This window comes from Saccopteryx bilineata, chromosome 5 (assembly GCF_036850765.1).
Source record: "Saccopteryx bilineata isolate mSacBil1 chromosome 5, mSacBil1_pri_phased_curated, whole genome shotgun sequence".
Lineage (NCBI taxonomy): Eukaryota > Metazoa > Chordata > Mammalia > Chiroptera > Emballonuridae > Saccopteryx > Saccopteryx bilineata.
The window spans coordinates 260678214-260686200 of NC_089494.1; positions in this window are offsets into that span (position 1 = coordinate 260678214).

A 7987-nucleotide genomic window follows, 5' to 3' on the forward strand; every position below is an offset into this window, starting at 1 on the left:
TCATGAGGATTTGTCACTGAATTAGGATTGTGGCAATCTTTTTCTGCTTGGATGTCTTTCCTGCTAGACTCTGAGTTCCTATGAGAAAGTGGCTGATTCATCTAAAACACCATGTTCCTGGTAAATGCTCATTAGATTTACTGAACAACCAACTGCCATGATAAAGATACAAAGGAGGTGTGATGGGACCCCTGAGTAGAGAGTGACTGTGGCTTTGGGGTGGTGAGGATAGATGCCTCTGAGTGGGGACATGTGAGCTGCATTTCAGATGAGGAATCAGATTTCACCCAACCGAGGGAGAAGAGGAATTAGGGACAAAAGGGCTAATGACATGGGAATGGCAACTTCAGAGAATAGCAAACTGTTGGTGGGGAGGTGAGGGGGAGAGCAACAGATCAGGCTGGCCGGTGGTTTGGGTCTAGACTGTGAAAACCCATGAGAGTGGCACCAACGCCCCTTCTTCCATGCGGCTGGGACCAAGCAGGCTCCACACCTGCCACCGATGGCCGCACTTAGTCCGTGCAGAAGATGCCCTGTTCTGACACTACTTCTCACTTGAAATAAATGACGGAACAGTGGGCGGTCAGACCACCGTAACTAGATTTCTTCTCATTTCACCCCCTCTGAACATTCGTGAGCTGGTGGTGAACCCCAAAGGGAGTGGGCTACCTTGAGTGACGGGGATCTGGCAGCTGCTCAGGGGCTTCAGACATTTGCTGTGACTTACACTGAGGGCTGGCTGTCATCATCCTCCGCAGAGTCACTTCCTTCCCCTGGCAGATGTGTACGTTAGGTCAAGGACATTTCCTCTCATTAAATCACAGCTATTTGGAGGCTGCTGTTTGTCTCCACCAAGAACTAGAGCTTGGAAGTAAGAAAGGCAAAGGGAAAAAAAGAAGTTGGGTTCGCAGCAGGACGCGTGGGTGGCGGAGACAGAGGTGGTATTTCAGAAGTGTGTGGGAAGCCGGCTCTTGGCTGCGCCCGCAGCCCTGTAACCAGGGGCCTCCTGGATTGAGACCAGGGACGTCTCAGCTTCTCGCAACTCACCATTGGGAAAATGGAGAATGCTGCATCCCATGGAAGACCTCGAAACAGGAGAGAACATCTCAAAAGAGGTGATGGGAGCAGATGCTTCTGAGATGGGCCAATAGTTTCATCCCATGAGTGAAAAGAAATAGTTTTCTGCTAGAACAATGTTAGGCATTTTCACACATATGACCCCCTTTGGTTCCCACAAAAAGAGTGGAGGGTGGGTGTGCACATGCTCATAATGTCCATTTCTTTTCCTTCTTGGAATTCAACACAGGGCCTGGACTGGAGATTAGAGACATTGGGTGTGTCCTCTTACCTGCTATGTCCCCAACAGTCAACACAGGGCTTTCTCTGCTTGAGTTTCTCCAGTGTGACAGCCCCCAGTAGTACCAGCCTGGCACCTTCCCAGTTGGCCACCGACTGGGAGAAAAAAATCTCTCTCAGTGTATTAATTATCTATGACTCTGGAACAAATCACCCCCCAATTTTTCAACTTAAAAGAACAGCCCCATTTCTGCTCAGCTCTGCAGGTGAGCAAACGGCGCAGCTGTTTGGATCCACATGGTGTTGTCTGGGTTCTGTCAGGAGTTTATGGTCAGGTGGTGTCAGCTGGAGGCCAGCAGGCCTCAGGTGGCCTCCTTCACGTGGCAGAGGCCTCAACTGGGTCAGGTAGGACAGCTGGGGCATGTAGGCCTCTCTCGACATGGTCTCTCTCTCCATGAAGTGCTTCAGCCTCGAGGAGGGTCCGGCTGGCTTGATCATGGAGCAGCAGGGTCCTAAGGAGTGGGAACAGCATCTGCAAAGCCTCTAGAGGCTGAGGCTCAGAACTTCCATAGCATCCTTCACCTGATCAAAACAAGTCATAGGACCAGCCCAGACTCAAAATGGGGGAGGAAATAAATCCCACCACTCAATGGGATGCATCTCAAGTCACACGGCCAGCGTTGCAGACAATCGACCGCCTGCAATGTCCAGGTGTCAGCTTCACAAAGTCTCTGGGCCTCCCTGGGTCAGTCATGGTGGCCAGAGAGAAAGAGTTGCTCAGGCACTCTGCCCAGAAGCGGTAGGCAGGGGACCACAGGGATCTAATTGGCAACCCTTCCAGAGCCCTCTGGAATCAGGGCAGGAGTCCCCAGTGAACCAGACAAGGATGCAAAAGTGTGTTCAGAAAACAAAATTAACGTGGGCCGAGTCCCAGGCAGGCTCTGTCCATGGTAAGGGGAGGGCGACCGGCCGTGAAAGCCCAACGACGAAGCTCAGAGGGTCACAGGGCCCCGTGAGGACAGAGACGCCCCGGCCCACACACTGACTCACTGACCGTGCCTGTGCGGGTGCTCCTGGCTTTGGAGGTGAATGCAGAACTCTCAGAGCCGGATGCCGGAAACGGCGTGAGCTCCTTCCCTTTCCCCTCCCACCGTGCCTGGCAGCCTTCTCGTGGGACTTTGCTTCCAGAAAGCGGGTCAAACCTATTCAAACCCTGGTTTTTCTTCATAATTCTATTTTTCATAGTAAAAAAGAATGAGTACATTCTCATGCCCGGCTTATGTATCAGTCTCTCGTGAGAACGGTCGGGATGAGTCACCCCCAGTCCGACTAATTCTCAGGTGCTAAGGAGAGCTCCTCTTCAGCGCTAAATGCCAAACCGTGGTGCATGTGCAAAGATCGTGTCCTTCCAGGTGTCCTCGAGGCCTCCTTGGGAAACACCTGAGCTCCTGCGGTCCCTCGGTGGTGGTGTCCCACTTCGTGCCAGGAGAAACTAAGGCTTATAAAAGCAACTTGCCCAAGGTCACGACAATAACCCAGACGATGGCTCCTCGACAGTCATTAATAACAACCCGTTTCTCCACAGGACACTGGCTGTGGCCCCACTATGTGCCCAACAGGATTCCTGGGGGGGTGGATACGATGGTGAGGAGGAGTTCCCAGCTATCGTGAGGCTGACGTTCAGATGGAGAGAGATGGAAAGCAGTAGCCAAATCAATAAGTAGGTCACACCCCAAATTCAAAGGAGGATGAATGCAATGCGAACAACTAGAACCTGGTGACGTGCTAGAACATGTTCGGGGGGTGGGGGTGGGGGGAGGACTTTAGGTTGGCCAGAGAATGAGACTGTAAGCGTAGAATCAGACTGTTACCCATCTGTCTCAGATGTCCACCTCCAAAATTGGTGGGCTGAACAAAGTGATCTCCAGAGTGTCATCATGCACAGCTCTAGTATGGGGAGACTTGGATAAAGGACTCGGTTGAATGGGCAGGTTAGGGTTGTATAGATCAGGCTCCGTTAATAATGTTAACACCCGGCATAATGCCTGTGATTTATTGAGTGGTCGCTAATCTTCATGACGACTCTGCCAGTGCGGGTGTTGGCATTACCATATAGCCAATGGGGAAACCGGGTCCCATAATGTGTCCATTCATCCAACTGAGGCTGAATAAGGTATCCCGGGAGAGGGTGGGAGGGGCACTCGTGGTGAGCCGGGAGGTCAGGCTGCGGGGCTGTCTGGGAGGGGCACTCGTGGTGAGCCGTGGAGGTCAGGCTGCGGGGCTGTCTGGGAGGGGCACTCGTGGTGAGCCGTGGAGGTCAGGCTGCGGGGCTGTCTGGGAGGGGCACTCGTGGTGAGCCGTGGAGGTCAGGCTGAAAGGCTGTCTGGAATTTGCCAGGAGAGGGTGGGAGGGGCACTCGTGGTGAGCCGTGGAGGTCAGGCTGCGGGGCTGTCTGGAGTTTGCCGGGCTGCCCGCTTCCCCTCTCTGGCCGCTCCCTGATTCTTCCTCCTCTACCCAAACGACTCCGCTCCCTGCTCTCCAGCACAGTGTGGACAAGAGACCCCAGCCCGCCTCCCTGGGCTGTCTCCTCCCACTGGTCAGCGGAGTGTTTCTGTTTGCATGGAGAGGGCATCTGGCTACCCACAGCCCACCCCATTCCCTCCAATCCCTACCAACCAGGTGCTTCCCCTCCTGAGCCCAGCACGAGTGCCCCCACGAATCAGCAAGCAGGACGCCAGAGCCCGGGGCGGGATCAGGGACAGCAGGTTCCACCCACGCACCTGCCCCTCCAGGAAACTACAAGCCAGGAATGATTTGCCCATCGGTACTATTTCCATACGTAGGAAAAGTAGCCTGAATGTGGGATCTGCCCAAGGTGTCCTCGTGGGTGAAGGACAGAGCTTATTATGTAGGAGCCACAATATTCCAGGAACTCATATTTAATCCTTTAACAACACCACTATTCTTAGTCTCACTTTCTAGATGAGAAAACAGAACGCGTTAGACAGATTGCAACCTGCAGAGGCAAAGTAGCTTGCTCAGATCAAACAGCCAGACAGGGCCGAGCCAGGGCCAGGTTCCGGGCTCTCTGGTTCCTGGGACCACAGGCCTGTCGCAGAAATGGCTTTGTCACTGGTTGCTGCAGTCCAGAACCTACCTGGGGAAGTTACCTGGGTCTGCCGATGTCAAAGGTCCTGGGGCGGAGTACCTTCGGGAAATGGGAGTTAGGCCCGACTGGAGAGCTCTTCTTCCTGCCCACCCTCTGGGGGAGATGGCTATGCTAGTGACACTGTGATGCCCCCAGGAGGAGAATGTCCCGCCCCACCCTCCATCTGTGCCTCCAACAGAGCCCTCCTCCCCGCAGCCTGGCTCTGGCCATCCCCTGAGCACGCTGGGAAGTGCCGCTGGGGTTGGCCCACGTACCCAGCCTTGCATTCTCCACACCCCGCCAGTATCCACAGACCTCCACTTGTTCGAAAGTCATTTCTTCTCATTTTGAATTCGAGGAATGATTTCTCTCCAGTTTCATCTGTGAACCCCTTGTCTCTAATCAAATACACACACACACACACACACACACACACACACACACACCTTATCGTCCACTGGAATGGCCATTTAAAAAAGATCTGGTTCTGGAGTCAATAAGCCTGGCAGAGAAGCACACGGAGGCGGGCACAGGGACACACTTTGCAAAGTGGCAGCCTCCCCCGGTGAGCAGCTAGAGCAGAACATGGAACTCCACAGCCCTGCAGCCCAAACACAGCTCCCCAGCCCAGCTGCCGGAGTCCACGCTCGCTCCTCCTCTGCCTGACATGTCCACCCTCAAAACAGTCCCCAGAGTTCCATGAAGAGTAACCATGACGACAGCGTTCTGTTTGTCAGTCACATGGCGCCCTCCCGTCCGTTCTTTTAAGGCGGTCTCCCCGCCTCGCTCCCTGTCTCTCGGAGCGCTGACCACACTGTGGCTGCAATCCCCCTCCGCTGGGGTGCCTCCGACTTCGGCCGCGGGGGGCTGCACTGTTCCGGAGCACGCGCAGGGCTCCTCAACTCAAGGGCAGCCCGGACTCTCAGCTCTCCTACCTCGCCTTTCTCCGAGGCCCTGGCAGCTGGCTCAGCCCCACCGCCCCAAAGCTCAGGGGTATTCCTGCCCATGAGAACAACTCTCAGAGATGGCAGTTGAGCCTCACTGCCCTCAGAGCGACAAGGTTGATACAGAGTCTACACCGCATCCCACAGTGTCTCCGGTGGGGTTGAACCCACAGTGGTCACTAGCTCCATAACACACCTGGTGCTGGCTTTTCCTTTTCCTCTATTACGTTGTAGCTGTCTTTGATGAGCGAGGGCTGTGAGAAACCACACCGAAGTCTTGATTTAGCTCGTGCGTCTGCCATTCAGTGGGAGGTTCTTCGGGGCTGTTCTTGGCTGGGTTTGCTCTGCATTTGCGGTCAGCTGGTAGATGGGCTCAGAGACAGCTGGTCTAGGATGGCTTCAGTCACAGGCCAGGGGGTTGGCTGGCCATCAGCTGAAGCGATAAGGATAACTGAGCCATGTGTCCTGTTTCTGTGGCAGAAACAGGGTGTTCACAAGTAGCAGGCAGGCAAAGCCCAAGTGGCAAGTCCCTTCCAAGACTCTGTGTCATGTTGGCTGATGTAAGACCCTAAGAACACGCCTCACAGGCCCCCAATTGCGGAGATTTTAACTGACTACATTAGTTGGCAAGGGCTGCTCACCAACAAAATACCTGGGCTGGCTGGCGTGAGCAGTAGGCAGGTGTTGCCTCAGTTCTGAGGCTAGAAGGCCAAGACCAAGGTGTTGGCCACATTGGTTCCTTCTGAGGCCTCTCTCCTTGACCGTGGATGGCTGTCTCCTCCCTGTGTTTCCATAGGGTCTTTCCTGTGTTTGTGTCTGTTTCCAAATTTCCCCTTTTCTTTCTTTCTTTTATGTTTATTTTTTTTATGTGAGAGGAGGAGAGATAGTGAAGCAGACTCCTGCATGTGCCTCAACCTGAATACACCCAACAAACCCATCTGTACCAGTGCTCAAATACCAAGCTATTTGTAGTGCCTGAGGCTGATGGCAGTACCTGGGGCTACGCTCATATCAATCAATCCACTGGCTGTGGGAGGGGAAGCAGGAGAGAAGGGGGAGAGGAAAGGGGAAGAAGGAGATGGTCACTTCTCCCGGGTGCCCTGACCGGGAATCAAACCCAGGAACATCCATCCGCCCGAGCCAACACTCTATCCACAGAGCCACGAGCCAGGGCAAATGTTCCTTTTTCTTAAGGACACCAGTCATACTGAATTGGGGTCCACCCTAATGACCTCGTTTTAACTTGACTCCTTCCTTGAAGACCCTTGTCTCCACATAAGGTCACATTCTGGGGTACTAGGGGTACAAATTTGAGGGGGCACGATTCAAGCCTCAGAGGCAGCAAAGTGGGATCGCTGAAGCTGTGTCTGAAGACCAATCTACCTGAGACTGAGAACACGTCCCGGGGGCCATCATGGAGGTCAGGAGTACGGTGCCGCTTCCCCTTGGCTCCCCCCTGACCCCCTCCCGCAGGTGTTTCCCATCCATCTAGAGCAGTGGTGGTCAACCCGGTCCCTACCGCCCCCTAGTGGGCGTTCCAGCTTTCATGGTGGGCGGTAGCAGAGCAACCAAAGTATAAATAAAAAGATAGATTTAACTAGAGTAAGTTGTTTTATAAAGATTTATTCTGCCAAACTTAATGAAAATCCGACATAAAGTACTTGGTAAGTCATTATTATTATACGCTTTAACTTGCTGTAACTCTGCTTTATAAATTTTATAAAGTAAAGTGACTTCCCTACTTTAAAAATCACCATGACTGTGGAAACGGTGGGTGGTTAGAAAATGTTACTACTAACAGAGATACAGAAGTGGGCGATAGGTATAAAAAGGTTGACGACCCCTGGTCTAGAGGAACAAGGACTCCCACGTGATTCCTGCTTCTTCTGTATCCATGACAAGCCAGAATGAGTCACACTGAGGGCCAGGAACGTAAGTGGACGTCTGTCGTTCGTTCGGCCACGGCGGTAAGCTAGCCGAGGCAGTGAGGGGGACCAGGAGAGGATGCTGATGCTGGCTCGAGCTCTCTTTCCCACGGCATCCGCCACAGGCCAGCAGCTTATCCACTTTGTCCCTCATCGTCACAGAGTAGATACTCAGTCCCTCATCGTCACAGAGTGGATACTCAGTCCCTCATCGTCACAGAGTAGATACTCAGTCCCTCATCGTCACAGAGTAGATACTCAGTCCCTCATCGTCACAGAGTGGATACTCGTCTCCCCACTTGCCAGAAAGGACAGTCAGGCCCCGGAACACTGGGAAACTAGCTCAGAGTCACACACGTTATAATAAAGCGATTAAAGGAGAACTGGAGGCTCAGATTTCCAAGTCCTCGCCCTTCTCATAACCCTCGGACTGTCTGACTTCAGCAACTAAGGTAACTCTCCCCCCCCAAAGCTGAAAACGGGGAGGCAGTCAGATAGACTCCCGCATGCGCCCGACCGGGATCCACCCGGCATGCCCACCAGGGGTCGATGCTCTGCCCCTCTGGGGCGTCGCTCTGCCGCAATCAGAGCCATTCTAGTGCCTGAGGCAGAGGCCACAGAGCCATCCTCAGCGCCCGGGCCAACTTTGCTCCAATGGAGCCTTGGCTGCGGGA